Raw genomic sequence first — 16,478 nt, 5'->3', positions numbered from 1 at the left:
ACCCCCCCTCCTCTCAACTCAACGCCGCAACCCCCCCCTCTCCTCTCAACTCAATGCCGCAACCCCCCCTCTCCTCTCAACTCAATGCCGCAACACCCCCCTCCCTCCCTCCCCCTCCCTCCCTCTCCCCCTCCCTCCCTCTCCCCCTCTCTCCTCTCCTCTCAACGCCGCAAACCCCCCTCCCTCCTCTCCTCTCAACGCCGCAACCGCCCCCTCCCTCCCTCTCTCCCTCCCCCTCTCTCCTCTCCTCTCAACTCAACGCCGCAACCCCCCCCCTCCCTCCCTCTCTCCCTCCCTCTCTCCCTCCCTCGCTCCCTCCCTCTCTCCCTCTCTCCCTCCCTCCCTCTCCCTCTCTCCCTCCCTCTCTCCCTCCCTCTCTCGTTCCCTCTCCCCCTCTCTCCTCTCCTCTCAACTCCGCAACCCCCCCCCCCCCCACAAACGCCAGGTGTCTCTCTTCTCCTACCCCCCCCCCCAAACGCCGGGTCTCTCTCTTCTCCCCCCCCAACGCCGGGTCTCTCTCTTCTCCCCCCCCAACGCCGGGTCTCTCTCTTCTCCCCCCCCAACGCCGGGTCTCTCTCTTCTCCTCTCCCCCCCCCCCCCCCAAACGCCGGGTCTCTCTCTTCTCCTCTCCCCCCGCCCCCCAAACGCCGGGTCTCTCTCTTCTCCTCCCCCTCCCCCTCCAAACGCCGGGTCTCTCTCTTCTCCTCCCCCTCCCCCTCCAAACGCCGGGTCTCTCTCTTCTCCTCCCCCCCCCCACAAAACGGCGGGTCTCTCTCTTCTCCCCCCCCCAAACGCTGGGTCTCTCTCTTCTCCTCTCCCCCCCCCCCCCCCCCCCCAACGCCGGGTCTCTCTTTCTCATTCCCCCCCAAATGCCGGGTCTCTCTTTCTCCTCTTCCCCCCCCCCAAATGGCAGGTCTCCCTTTTTCTCTCCCCCCCCCCCCCCCGCCAAACGCCGGGTCTCTCTCTCCCCACCACACAAACGCCGGGACTTGCCACTTCCGCAGCGGGTGAAACTGACGCGTATCGCTAACCTATAAGCAGAACCTATTGCCACGGCTTGGTATATTACTGCACACACTAGCCCTTTCGGGAACGGAGATTACCGGCTTAAAAGAAGGCCCTGACGCCGGAGTCATCCGCACCGCTTTTTCCCGCCAGAAATGGGCGTCACGTCGGTCCACGGAGAATTTCGCCCCTCATCTCAGTTCAAAATGGCCAAATGCTTATCTTTAGAATAATCCCAATTTTATTTCCAGGTTTTGAAGTGTTGGGCGCCAGTATAGTACAATTCATCCCACACCAGTCTTGTCGATATCCAGCTCAACACAACAATGTGCATCATCTTGGGTACCCTCCGATCAACTCCATCCCCCTGGCATAAGGAGGAAGACTGCAACAAGAAATCCCCAGCAGAACCTATTGCCACTGCGGAACTTATTGCCCGGCTTGGTATATTACTGCACACGCTTAAAAAAAATGTAATGGGGAAGTCAGTTTGTGCACAGATAGCTCCCTCAAACAGCAACAAGACCAATAGCCAGTTAATCTGATTCAATGGACACCTTAATGGTGGCAGCTGAGGTTGTGTGCTTAAATCCTGCATGGAATATTCAGCCAGAAATACACACTCAATCAAATTAAATAGCAACGTCAAAAATCCATTAGAGGTTGGGCTGTTCTGTGTGTCAAAGCATGGAGCTCTAAGCTGCACAGTTATTAATGTTCAGTAAGACAAAAACACATTTCAAAAGAACATTTCATAAACATGTGAACGTTTTACAAGTAAGTTTAAAAGTCATGTTGCTCTTAATAAATTTTAATGCCAATAATCAAGACAATAAAACATTTTTGAGTCTTTAAAGTAATCGAGGCCCCAAGGAGCTTTAGCAAAGGGCGAATGAGAAAGAAGAATTTATATATTGAGAGCACAAAGACATGTATTTATAAAATGCATTTATAACCAGAGGGCGTCCAAACGTTTCAGTCAATGAAGTACTTTTGAATATAGCCAACCATTATAATTCAGAAAACTTGACAGCCAACTTCAACACAGCAATCCCCCATAACAGCAACGTGGTGATGACCAAATAATCTGTTTTTGTAATGTTGATTGATGGATACGTGGGCAGCACGGTAGCACAGTGGTTAGCACTGCTGCTTCACAGAGCCGGGGAACCGGGTTCGATTACCAGCTTGGGTCACTGTCTGTGCAGAGTCTGCACGTTCTCCCCATGTCTGCGTGGGTTTCCTCCGGGTGCTCCGGTTTCCTCCCACAGTCCAAAGATGTGCGGGTTAGGTGGATTGGCCATGCTAAATTGTCTGTAGTGTCCAATCATTGGGTGGGGTTGCTGGGTTGCGGGGATGGGGTGGAGATGTGGGCTTAGGTAGGATGCTCTTTCAGGGGCCGGTGTGGGCTCGATGAGCCAAGTGGCCTCCTTCTGGCACTGTAATTTCTATGATAAGTATTGCCCATTGTAGCAGGTGTCTGGCACGGACACAATGGGTGGAATGGCCTCCTCCTGTGCTGTAACATTTTTATGGTTCTATGGATGACTTCCCTGTTCTTCTTCAAAACAGTACAACAGGATCTTTTACATTTACCTGAGAGTGCAGACAGGGGCACATTTTGAAAATGCCACATTCATAAGGCAGCACCTCGGACAGTGCAGCCCAACAGTGTTTTCTGAGCCAAGATTTTTGGGATCAAGTCCTAGAATTCAACTTGAACCCACAACCTGCTTACTGAGCGGGTGGAGTTCCACCCGGCAATGCAGAAAGTTGCCCAAGTATGCCCTGTACACAAGAAACAGAACAAATTCAACCCAGCCTATTACCATCCTATCAGTCTACTCTCAATCATCAGCAAAGTGATGGAAGGGGTCATCAACAGTGCTATCAAAACGCACTTGTATAGCAATAACCTGCTCACTGACACTCAGTTTGGTTTCTGCCAGGGTCACTCGGCTCCTGACCTCATTACAGCCTTGGTTCACACATGGACAAAAGAGCTGAATGCCAGAGATGAGAGTTGCACTTGACACCAAGGACACCAAGCATTTGATCATGTATGGCATCAAGGAGCCCGAGCGAAACTGGAGGCAATGGGAATCGGGGCAACCCTCTCCACTGGTTGGAGTCATACCTGGCACAAAGGAAGATAGCTGCGGCTGTTGGAGGTCAACCACCTCAGCCCCGGGCCATCACTGCAGGAATTCCTCAGGGTAGTGTCTAAGGCCCAACCATTTTCAGCTGCTTCATCAATAAACCTTCCTCCATCATAAGGTCAGAACTGGGGATAGTCGCTGATGACTGACCCATTTGCAACTCCTCAGATAATGAAGCAATTCATGTTCAAATGCAGCAAGACCTGGACAATATCCAGGCTTGGGCTGACAAGTAACATTTGTGCCACACAAGTGCAAGGTAATGACCATCTCCAACAAGACAGGATCTAACCATTGCCCCTTTACACTCAATGGCATTACCATCACTGAATCCACTACTGTTTTTTTTTCTATAAATTTAAAGTACCCAATTCATTTTTTCCAATTAAGGGGCGATTTAGCGTGGTCAATCCACCTAGCCTGCACATCTTTGGGTTGTGGGGGCGAAACCCACGCAAACATGGGGAGAATGTGCAAACTCCACACGGACCAGAGCCTTGATTCGAACCTGGGACCTCGGCGCCGTGAGGCAACAGGGCTAACCCACTGCGCCACCGTGCTGCCCGAATCCCCCACTATCAGCTTCCTGGGGTTTATCATTGTCCAGAAACTGAACTGGAATAGCCATATAAATACTGTGGATAGCAGAGCAGATCAAAGGGCAGGAGTCCTGTGGTGAATAACTCACCTCCTGACCCTCCCCCCAAAGCCTGTCCACAAGGTACAAATCAGGAGTGTATTGGAATACTCCCTACTTGCCTGGATGAATACAGCTCCAACAACACCCTAGAGGCTCAACACCATCCAGGACAAAGCAGCCCTGCTTGATTGGCACTCCTTCCACAAACATTCACTCCCTCCGCCACCAATGCTAGCAGCCATGTGTACCATCTACAAAATGCACCAAGGTTCCTTAGACAGCACCTTTCAAACCCACGACCAATACCATCTAAAAGGACAAAAGCAGCAGATACCACCTGGGAATCCCACCACCTGGATGTTCCCCTCCAAGACAGTCACCACGCTGACTTAGAAATATATCGTCATTCCTTCACCTTCACTAGGGCATCATCCTGGAAACCCCTCCCTAACAGCACAGTGGGTGTACCTACACCTCAGTGACAGCAGCGGTTCAATAAGTCAGCTAACGACCAGCTTTTGAAGAGCAACTAGAGTGGGCAATAAATGTTGGCCGAGCCAGCGATACCCACTCCCCATTAAATTATTTTTTAAAAACCAGCTGTAACACTTGAGGAATTTTGAAAGTGAGTGATCAGAGAATTAATACAACGCCCTCCACACTGTGCTGCAACATTATATCCATCACCTCAGACTTTCTAAAGGAACCATAAAATTGCTCTAAGCTGGCTCTCATCGGGATTCATTTCACTGTGGTCACCTGTGCTTTAATTTGTGACATTGCTACTTTCTGGACTCTCTTGATGTTAATCAATTATCCACAGACATTTTCTACACGCATTTAAAGCAGAAATGTTCAAACGGAGGAGTGGACTGGAAACAAAACAGACTAATTCATGTGAAGACATGCCAAACATGACGGGTGGGTCCCTTGAGTATTGCAGCATGCAGCAGAGAAAACACTTGGCATGAGAATCTACCTAGCGGCGAGGAGAGAGGCAGAGAAAGAGAGAGGGAAAAAAAATCTCCATAACTATGGTTTACTAAATTATCTCCGACTCGGAGAAGGTAAATGGGGTGTTTAGGGCCTTCTCTGAGTCAGAGCCACCGGAGGGCGAACAGGAATTGCAGAGGTTTTGGGGGGTCTGGAGTTCCTCGAGGTGGGGGAGGTGCTGGAGGTGCCATGGTCCCTGGAGGGGATTCAGGAAGCTCCACGAGGGCCAGGCCCGCGATCGGGAGTCACCGATCGGCGGGCATGCACGATCGGGGGGGGGGCCCTACTTCTTCAGCGCCGACCCACTGTGTGGGTCCACCATGTCGCGCAGGGCCAGCATGGACCCGAGGCCGGAAGTGCAGGGCCCCTTATCGGCAGCCGGAGCTGCGTGGAGCCCTCCTGGGCCCTGCAAGCCTCCTTAAAAATGGAGAATTAACCCGGACTTTCTGGAAAAAAGTCTGGAGTGATTCGCGCCCATTTTCTCGCGGGCATGGGGACATAGCCCCATTTTTGGAGAATCCCACCCCATGTTGGCTATCCTAAATACTGAGCTAGAACCTTGCCCATTGGTGGCTATTTTGGAGCTTTTGGATTTGCCGGAGCTGTGGATGGGTGCAGCCTTAACCTCGTTAGTGGCGCAGAGGTAGACCCCTCCCGATCGACACCCTCAAGGTCTTTTTCAACACAGTAGACAAATTAATCATAGCATTTGTGTGTGTGGGAGGCGTGGGGTGAGGGGAATTAAGATTATTATTATTACATGCAAACTCAGACACCTAAGGCCAGAATTGAACCCGGGTCTCTGGCATGGTGAGACAGCAGTGCTAACCACTGTGGCACCTGTTTTCTACAAAGCCCACGGGGAGACTACCAGCAATCCCCTGCAAGGGGTTCTTGTGACAGTATCACAGTGGATTGGGGAAATGGAGACAGAGAATAGTGAAAGAGATAGATAGAGAAAGGAACAAAGAGGAGAGTATGAAAAAAACACCAGAGGGAGGGAAGTTCAATGAGGCAGAGAGAGAAGGATAAACTCATGGGACTCCCATCTTGTGGGATTGGATTCGTTCTTCCGGTGCACACTATTTCGGATGGAGGAGTGGGGTATGGGGTAGTTTGAGCTGTTCGGGTTGGGTTCCCATGCTAGCAGTTATGCTATTGAATGGGAGCAGTGTGAGGGGAGGGGCTGCAGCGGGTACCATGGTTTTGGGGGGGGGGGGGGTGGCTAATTTAGTTGGTGGGTTTTCTTTATTTAAGGGGCAGGAGGAGGGAGGCAGGATGTTTTCTGGAGTGGGACGGTTGGCTGTGAAGCCGAGAGAGGTTGGGGGCAGAGGGGGGACAGTAGAATTCTACTGACGCATGTTTCTTTGTGGTTGGTTTTGGGTGAGGGCGGTGATGGTGGCCATTTTGGGTTGGCCAGGAACCGAGGCGGGCCTGGAGTCAGCAGGATCTCATTCCGAAGAGGACGTGGTGGATTCTAATAGAAGGGGGGGGTGGGGGTTCAGAGACCTTGTAGGATGGCTTTGTGGAACGTGAGGGGGTTAAATGGTCTGGTGAAAAGATACCGGGTGTTCATTCAACTGAAGAGCTTGAAGGCCGTGTAATCTTCTTGCAGGAAATGCATTTAAGGGCTAGCAAATGAATCCTTGGCCATCGCACTTAGGTCGTCGAATGAGTGGAGAGGTCTTGCGAGAGGGAGAAAGGCGTATTGGGTCTACCTTTATGTGGAAAGCCTGTTGTATGTTTGGACCCTCCATCCTGTATGGGGAAGATAATGGAATTGTTGAGGAAGATTGGATCCTTCTCAGGGTGCAAACTAAACGTGAGCATGAGCGAAATATTTCCGGTAAGCCCCCTGGGTAGGGGAGCAGATTTGGCAACACTGCTGAAATTTTAATATCTCGGGATTCAGGTGGTTCTTGATGGGGCCCTCTTCACAAATTGAACTTGGTCAGTCTGGAGGAAGAATGAAAGGAGACTTGAAGAGGTGGGATGCCCTCCCACTATCCTTGGTGGAGAGAGTACAGACGATTAAAATAATAAATAATGATAATAATCGTTATTGTCACAAGTAATCTTACATTAACACTGCAATGAAGTTACTGAGAAAAGCCCATGGTTGCGCATTCCGGCACCTATTCGGGTACACTGAGGGAGAATTCAGAATGTCCAAATTACCTAACAGCACATTTTTCGGGACTTGTGGGAAGAAACCGGGGCACCCAGAGGAAACCCACGCAGACACTGCGAGAACGTGCAGACTCCGCACAGACAGTGACTCAAGCCACAAACATCTTGCTGAGATTCCTATTTATCCTCCAGTCTCTTCTGATCTTCCGCCCAAATCTTTTTTTGTTAGGCTGGACAAGTTAATCTGGGCTTTAGTGTGGGCGGGCAAGATACCCAGAATTCGGAGAGCCTTTCTGCGGAGGGGACGGCGTTCGGGAGGGCTGGCGTTATCAAATTTGATGTTCTTCTACTAGGCGGCGGACATTGAGAATGTAGGGTGAGCCGGGGTCAGGGTAGGGGCAAATGGAAGAGGCATCCTGTGTAAGGTCTGGCTTAAGGACATTTTTCACTGCCCCTCCCACATTTTCTCCAGCCAAATTCACAACAAACCCAGCAGTGGTGGTATCTGTAAACATGGAATCGATTCAGGCAACATTTTAGATTAAGGGGCATGTCAGTATTGTCGCTAATCTGTGGAAACCATGGGCAGAATTCTGCCCCCCCCCCCAACGCCGGGTGGGAGAATCGCCGGGGTGCCAAGAGAGTCCCGCCACGCCGCCCCGGCACCCGCACGCAATTCTCCCACCGCCCCCAAACCGGTGCGGCAAGATTCACGGCTGACTGCTGGGAGAATCGCCGCTCGCCGTTTGCAACGGGCGAGCCGAGATTCTCCGGCCCGGATGGTGCCGAGCAGCCTGCCCAACACAACAGGTTCCCACTGCCGCTGTCCACACCTGGTCGCTGCCGGCGGGAACAGCGCGGGAATGCTGGTGGGGCGGCCTGTGGGAGGGGGAGGGGGGTTCTTGCACCGGGGGGTGCCTCAAAAGGGGTCTGGCCCGCGATCGGTGCCCACCGATCGGGGGGACGGCGTCTCTGAAGGAGGACCTCCTTTCTTCCGCCGACCCACAAGATCCATCTGACATCTTCTTGCGGGGCGACTGCGGGGAGGATGGCAACCGCGCATGCGCGGGTTGGTGCCGGCCAACCTGCGCATGCGCGGGTGACGTCATTTACGCGGCGCCGCTTCTAGCCCCCCAGGGGCAGGAGAATAGGGGCTGGGAGCGGCCTCCGACGCTGGAGTGAAACACTCCGGTTTTCACTCCGGCGTCGGGGCTTAGTCTCCCAATGGGTCTCCCAAAGTTTGCACTGTCTGGGACAGATGCAATACACAAGATTTGGAAGACCAAGGAGATCAAGAGGTTTAGTGATCTGTTTCTGGAGGATACTTCATGGGACTGCAGGAGTTGAAGGAAACGTACAACTCCCAATGATGAGCGAGTTTAGAAAAATGCAGGTATGGGACTTTGTTTGCAAAGAACTCTCTTCATTCCTCCATTTGCCAAGATATATACTGATGGATAGTGTTATGGGCCATGGTTTAGAGAACCCCAAAGTGTATCATGGAGTTCACCTGACCCACAATTTTTAATAGATTGTGGTATGGGGACCACACGGCCCACTCTACAGAAGTGGTACAGCATAAATGGAGAAGTATTTTTTAAAGCAAAACAATGTTTATTCTATGAACTCAAGTTAACCTTTTTACAACATACATTGAACATCTTAGCAGCCATTAATTCAAATACAACCCGCAAAGAATACAACAAAGCTGTCCTTTTAACATCCAGAAAACTTGCAAATACAGAACCTTTAACAGAAGCACATCAGGTTAAAGTCACTACTCAGAACATTTATAATTCTGAATTCACCAAATGATCAAGACATACATGGCAGAGAGAACAGCAGTACAGCTGCTTTGTCTGGCTTCAGCTCCAACACTGAAAACAAAACCAAAAAAACACAGACACACCCAAGTTTGCCTCAAAGTGAAACTAAAAAGCAGAACCAGAGCTCAGCTCCACCCACACTCTGACATCACTGCAGTAACATGAGCAGCCAAACATTTCTTAAAGCGACATTCTCATGACAATAATATGTTGTCTTAGAACATAGAACATAGAACAGTACAGCACAGAACAGGCCCTTCGGCCCTCGATGTTGTGCCGAGCCATGATCACCCTACTGAAACCCACGTATCCACCCTATACCCGTAACCCAACAACCCCCCACTCCTTAACCTTACTTTTTAGGACACTACGGGCAATTTAGCATGGCCAATCCACCTAACCCGCACATCTTTGGACTGTGGGAGGAAACCGGAGCACCCGGAGGAAACCCACGCACACAGGGGGAGGACGTGCAGACTCCACACAGACAGTGACCCAGCCGGGAATCGAACCTGGGACCCTGGAGCTGTGAAGCATTGATGCTAACCACCATGCTACCCTGCTGCCCCATGATGAATTGGGGGAAGGGAAGATCTCGGGCACATATGGATGGTTGCTGGAGATGGGGAAGGTTCCATTAGAAGAGATAAAGGGTAAATGGGAAGAGGAATTGGGCTTGGGGCTGGAGAGAGGCGCTTGGAGTGAGATTTTGTATAGGATAAACTCTACTTCTTCTTGCTCCAGGCTGAGCTTGATACAATTTAAGGTAGTTCATAGGACCCACATGACTAGAGCACGTATGAGTGGCTTCTTCACCAGCATAGAGCACAGGTGTGAGCAATGCTTAGGGGGCCAGTGAACCACTCGCATGTGTTTTGGTCCTCCCCAAAATTGGTTGAGTTCTGGGTCTCGTTCTTTGAGGCCATGTCGGTGATCGTGAGGGTAAGGTTTGAACAGCCCCACTGGTGGCAATCATTGGGATGTCGAACTTATCGGAGCTGCCAGAGGGGAAGAGGGCTGACTCCTTGGCCTTCGCCTATATGATTGCCTGGCAACGAGTCAAGCTTGGATGGAGGTCGGTGGTGCCATCTCGGGCCTCAGCATGGTTGGGGGACATGGCAGAATTTCTGTGACTGGAAAAGATTAAATATGCCATTAGGTGGTCGGAGGAAGGGTGTTACTCAACGTGGAAGCCAATTGCCGCTTTCTTTAAAGATCTGTTTGTGGCCAGCAGTTCGGAGGTTGCGGGGGTGGAGTCAGTCAGGGAGAGTTGGGGGGGGGGGGGGGGGGGGGTGGGGGGTGTACTTGGGTCTCTGGGATTATGATAGTTCATTTGTAAAAACAAAAAGTGAGAAACTGTAATATATTTGAGTATTTTCATGTTTGTAATTTTTTTGCATTTGTTTGGAATAAAATATATATATTTTTTAAAAAGGACCTCACAGCCAAACCGGTCCCAAATTCACTTAACGACCAGACAGTAATCAGTTGTTTCACCCCATTGGTCAATTTTAGCTCCACTACCATAGATAAAACACCTAGAATCGAACGTGGGCTTATCCTAGTCTAAGAGCCAGCACTATAATTACAAAATGTATTTAGCTCGTACTCTTTACACCTGCCAAGCACACATACAACAGCATGTTCCAACTGTCACGTGTTCCTGAGTGAGTGTGAAGTTTCAGAAAGGTAGCTGCCCTAATGGCTGGTGAAATGTTGGGACTGCAGCCAGGAACTGGCCACGCAACCTTGTAGTGTCAGCGGCATCAATAACACCTCTCCATTTCTTTCCAGGCACACTGAACAAACAGCCAGGGCTGCAATATTTCTTTTTTTTTAATAAACAATTTTATTGAGGTAGTTTTTGGCTTTGTAAACAGTTACAGACATCAACAGAAAGAAAGCAAAAAGGGCAAAAATGTGCAAACATCCACGTACATTCAATACTTCAGTCGTAACCTACTGCACAAGCCCGCTCCTCTCCCACCTGTACTACCCGCCAATTTATCCCTCCTACTCTACGGCTGCAATATTTCTTAAATAGCCTTTTGATATATAACAGCTCTGGTTAAGTTTGTTAGTAGAGATAAATCCACATTTATTTTGTGGCAGTCAGATTTAACAATCCTCATGATACTAGGTTTAATTTTTCCATCTGCTATTTTCCTTCTAGTCCAGTCTTCTCAGTTGCCTTCATCCAATTCTAAGCTTGAGTTTCTCTTAACTGTCATTGTAATTCATTCCTCCAACGTTAGCAATCGGTTTTATATCTCTTGCAATTTGCGGGATTTGAGTGTCCTCAATGCCCTATGCTGGTCATGGTACTCCCAGTGTGCCCAGGACTCTGCACTGTCTCAGCTCCACCTCCCCAATCTGGAACTTACACTCATGACCATACATATTCAGCTTTCATTTTGATTAGTTGATTGCTGCTGCACAGTGGGTGGATGTCAGTGACTGAATGTTAGGCTCATACATGAATATTAACCACTGGAAGGTGCCTTTGGAACCATTTTCCAGCAGCCAGTCTATCTCTTCAGATAAATGAGGGAGGAGGGACAAAGAAGTGCAATACAGGGATGCAGTCTGAAATTGCAACCGCATTTTCTACTCACCAGAGATTTTGCCTGAATCATAGAATGCTTACACAGTGCAGAAGGAGGCCATTCAGCCCATCAAATCGGCACCAGCCCTCTGAAAGAGCACCCTACCTAGGGTCGAGCCCCCACCCAATCTCCGCAACATCAGTAACGCCGCCTAATCCTTTGCACACTAATGTGCAATTTAACATGGCCAATCCACCTAACCTGCATGCCTTCAGCCTGTTCTGCTGAGTCTTTGCAGATAGTTGATTTTATCTGCTTTTAGTTGATTTTAGTTGCTTTTATGATAGTTGCTGCTTCTTGATGCGAGTAATGACAACACCCAGTTCTGGGATGGACATTACTTTGGAAAAGTAGTAACTCCAACACTTTAATAATGTGCAATTCATACGTAACCCCTTACATGCACAGTGCTTCGTGATGTGGAGCCAGACACAAGTTATACCACAGGCGCTGCATTATTTCCCAATCAGGGCCCAAGGAGTTCCGTGAGTACCCCAAAAGAGCAGATTTGCTCCCCAGGTGCTCAATTTCTGATGATGAATTCTTTATGCTTATCTCCCTGCAGGTTGTTTCTACTGACCTTCCAATGCAGTGAGGTGCGGCCTTGATTAATGTGTCACACAATTTGATTAATCACACAAACTTGATTAATCGTGTTCCACACAACCCGGCTCGCCATCCTCGGCTACGTCGTAGAGAACGGGGTCCTAGGCCCGGACCCCGACCGCATGCGTCCCCTTAAGGAACTCCCCCTCCCCCGTAGCCTCAAGGCACTCAAACGGAGCTTGGGGCTTTTCTCCTATTACGCCCAGTGGGTCCCCAGATATGCGGACAAAGCCCGGCCACTCATTAAGACCACGGTTTTTCCCTTGACGGATGAGGCCCAGTCGGCTTTCGACCGTATCAAGGCCGACATCATCAAGGCCGCCATGCACGCGGTGAACGAAGCCATTCCCTTCCAAATAGAAAGCGATGCATCAGACGTCGCCCTGGCTGCTACCCTCAACCAAGCGGGCAGACCGGTAGCGTTCTTCTCCCGAACACTCAATGCCTCGGAAATCCGGCACTCTGCAGTCGAGAAGGAGGCACCAGCCATAGCGGAGGCCATGCGAGACTGGAGGCACTACCTAGCCGGTAGGAGGTTCACCCTCATCACCTTATGTCGCCTTTATGTTCGATAACGCACAACGGGGCAAAATAAAGAGTGACAAAATTCTGAGGTGGAGGACAGAACTCTCCACCTATACGTACGATATTAAATATCGCCCGGGGAAGCTCAACGAGTCCCCAGATGCCCTGTCTCGCGGCACGTACGCCAACGCGCAATTGGACCGCCTGAGATCCATCCACGATGACCTCTGCCACCCGGGGTTACCCGGCTTGCCCACTTCATCAAGTCCCGCAACCTACCCTACTCCACAGGAGAGGTCAAGGCCATGACTAAGGCATGCCACATCTGTGCGGAATGCAAACCGCAATTCTATCGACCAGACAAGGCCCGCCTGATAAAGGCCTCTGGGCCCTTTGAGCGACTAAGCGTGGACTTCAAAGGGCCCCTCCCGTCCACCAACCGCAACATCTAATTCCTCACCATCATCGATAATTCTCCCGCTTCCCTTTTGCTGTCCCCTGCCCCGATACTACCTCGGCCACCGTGATCAAGGCACTGCGCAGCATCTTCACTCTGTTTGGTTTCCCCGCTTATATTCACAGCGACCGGGGAACATCGTTCATGAGCGATGAGCTGTGTCGGTACCAGCTCAGTAAGGGCATCGCCTCGAGCAGGACGACGAGCTATAACCCGCGGGGAAACAGGCAAGTGGAGAGGGAGAACGCAACAGTTTGGAAGGCTGTCCTCCTAGCCCTACGGTAAAGGAGTCTCCCAATCGCCCGCTGGCAGGAGGTCCTACCCGATGCCCTACATTCCATTAGGTCGCTCCTCTGGACGGCCACGAACGAGGCCCCTCACAATCGTTTGTTTGTCTTCCCCAGGAAGTCCACCTCTGGGGTCTCGCTTCCACCCTGGCTGACGACTCCGGGTCCAGTCCTACTCCTGAGGCACGTGAGGAGCCATAAAACGGATCCCATAGTCGAGAGAGTCCACCTGCTGCACGCAAACCCTCAATATGCCTACGTCGAGCACCCCAACGGCAGGCAGGATACCGTCTCCCTGCGAGATCTGGCACCCGCTGGCTCTCCCACCGACCCCACCGACTCTCCCACCGACCCCGACTTTTTCCCCACCGACACCCCCCCCCCCCCCCTTCTACCGACGTTCCCGGCCCCGCACCGACCGCCGACTTTGACAGCGCCCCCCCATAGCGCCCCCTGCCCCCCAGCCGGCACCGGCACCGACCACCCTAATCACTCCTGGTTACCCCCCCTCTCCAAGGCGGGCAAAGGCTCAGTCAACAGTGCTCCCGGATAGACCACCATCGGAACCGACCGCATCCACGGCGCCACCACCGGAGCAGCGAAAGTCAACACGGACTATCATACCACCACAGAGACTGAACTTATAATTTAAAACACTTCACCCCCGACGGACTATGTGTTTTTTTTAAACAGGGGGTGAATGTGATGATCGGTATTTACCTTTAATACCTTGCCCCGACGGACTATTTGTTTTTTTTAAACAGGGGGTGAATGTGATGATCGGTATTTACCTTTAATACCTTGCCCCTTTAAGAGGCTTGGAACCCTGGGGGACTCTGCCTCTGGCTACGCCGCCTGGAAACAGGATATAAGATGAGACTCCATTTTGCGAGTACACTTCTCTCGGATGCAGTCCTGTTCTCTGTATATTAAAGCCTTTGATTACTGACCTCGCTTTCGCGTCGTAATTGAGAGTGCCTCAATTAACATGGTAAAGCGCTTGAAAATAAAGTTGTCTTAAGTCAGTTTTTTTTATTGTGAACTGGAAGTGATTAGATAAAAGGTTCAAAGCATCAGAAGCACTGCAACTAATGAGTGGTTTCCACAGTTTTCTTTGGACATTTGCAGTCCGGCAGCACTGAGACATTTGGATATTCAAGGATTCTGCAGCGGTCACACCACCTCGGAGTTAAGATAAGGATGTCAGGATTTATGGCTTTGTGGAAAATACAGATCCTGGGGGGACAAGACAGTTGCAGCAAAATGTTGCATTTCCATTCGCTTCACACTCAAAAACACAAATGACAGTTTAATGAGCTGCTAATATGATGACACCCAAATCAAAATCACATTTAAATCTAAACTCTTTATTTGAATGTGCCAAAAAATATTCCAAGCACTTGAAGACTCAGCAAGAATGTAGGTCAATCTCTTCAGGCAAAATTAATTCAACAAAACTCTTTAATGAGTGTTCAAAATGTAAAATTATCAATGAAAATTAACTCAAGGCTTCTTTCTGCTATGTTGCTGCGTGAGTAAATGTACATGGTTCAAATTGTGAAGATTAAAGTGATTGGGGATTGGATGTCTGATCTGGTCTGTTGGCTAACTCTATTAGCATGACTACAGTATGAGGTTGTAGCTATTTGCCTCAACATCTCATAGCTGGGGTGGGGGGGAGCAAGTTAGCACAGGGTAAAAGAGGTGAGACCGTTGGATACCATCCATGGCCAGGTCTGCAGAAGAGCATTCAGTTACAGGACTGGATAAGCAAACAGTGCCAGGAGGGAGTTACAGGCAGGAACTAGTAAATATTTGCAAGCATCCCTGGGAATCAGTGAGTGCTCACAAGGGATCCTGCGCATGCAAAATGCTCTGGAGAGAAATAATTGACCCAACACTCATAAAGTGCACTTTGCATTTTTGAACTCACATATTCCACTGTTTTTATTTGTATTTGGTGCATAAGCTTAATCCAATTGTACTTTCAGACCACTATAAACTTAATTGTGGCAATTCTGCCGAGAAACAGTCCTGTTTAAGCTCACTGGAGGGTGTGCATTACCAGCTAGCTTGTAAACTTGATCTGAACATTACCACTTTAAATTAAAAGGAGCTACAACTTTTCCACTGTTACAACCGGCACGGGTCTTATGGGGTAGGGGTGGTTAACTACCCCGTGGATTTTGCAGAATACGAGCTCCCTCAATAAGGGGGCGTGGGACCCTTGACAACCATTGCCTTTGTATAAACACAGTCGGTCAGTAATTCACCGACTAGAGAAGACCCAGACTACTACTGGAGCTGTAAATAATAGTTTTGTTAAATAAAGTAAGTTTTTGTTTCGACCTACTCGGTGTGGACTCTTTGTTGCCGTTACAAAATTCGGTATACCCCCTCCTCTATTCCGGTTGGAGCGTTTCTTACATGTGTTCCTTTTCACGAGTCCTCTCTCCCGACTAATTCAGGCTTCTTCCATTAAAGGAATTTCAGTGCTCTCAAATGAAAATTAAATTAGCTTTGAGTTAACCCGTCAGACCAGATTGTTTTGATTAAACTTTGTTTCATAGACTTCATTTTGAAGAGGTTTCCTGTTGTATTCTGCTTTATAAGCTGATACCCTGAGGCTAGAATCACAGAACCAGCTACTTGGAGGCCCACAGAGGCTAATGAAAAATAAATGAGCTGCTTTTTGAATCACGCTCTTTAAAAAGAATCTCTTTATTCTTTAATAGATAGGAGCTTTCTTAGCTTTACTAAATTTAATTGGACACTTTGGTGACCTATTCCTTTCAATTTCAGTGAATTATAGGCTACTCCATGTTTCCTTAGGAAGTCGGCATGAAGACCCCTGTTTGGCCTGGTCCGCAGTTGATTTATTTGTGGTTCTCTGCACCTTGTCAGTCGGATAGATTGAAGTCTGACAATTAAGTTTCTCTTAACCCTGAAATATTTCATTAGCCCAGACTTGGGCTATTATGAATAGCCATAGTCACCATTTTATAAAAAGGATGTAGAGGCATTTGAGGAGGTGCAAGAGATCTATTAGAATAATACCAGAGTGGAAAGGGTTATAGCCATCATAAAAGATTTGATCTGATTAGAAGTCTTCAAGATTATGAAAGGGTTTCATAAGGTGCAACCAAAACTAGGGGCCATAAATATAGGATATTCACTAATAATTCCAAAATAGAGGGGCAACATGGTGGCGCATTGTTGCCTCACAGCGCCACGGTCCCAGGTT

The 16,478-nt window shown here is 49.4% G+C and overlaps 1 protein-coding gene and 1 long non-coding RNA gene across 2 annotated transcripts in view; one reads left to right on the top strand and one right to left on the bottom strand.

Moving 5' to 3' along the window:
• Nucleotides 1-1,356, top strand: part of LOC119965295 — a 51,021-nt gene extending 49,665 nt beyond the window's left edge. Inside the window, exon 3 of the long non-coding RNA XR_005460485.1 lies at nt 1,257-1,356. This is a non-coding gene — a long non-coding RNA (uncharacterized LOC119965295). The remainder of the gene's footprint in view (nt 1-1,256) is intronic.
• The window catches only part of sdc3 (syndecan 3), a 285,025-nt gene that overhangs the window by 237,828 nt on the left and 30,719 nt on the right, over nt 1-16,478 (bottom strand). The window lies entirely within an intron of this gene.

Source organism: Scyliorhinus canicula, chromosome 1 (genome assembly GCF_902713615.1).
Source record: "Scyliorhinus canicula chromosome 1, sScyCan1.1, whole genome shotgun sequence".
NCBI classification, from domain to species: Eukaryota; Metazoa; Chordata; class Chondrichthyes; order Carcharhiniformes; family Scyliorhinidae; genus Scyliorhinus; species Scyliorhinus canicula.
Note: the sequence above shows the minus strand (reverse complement) of the source record. Positions and strands in the feature narration are given on the sequence as shown.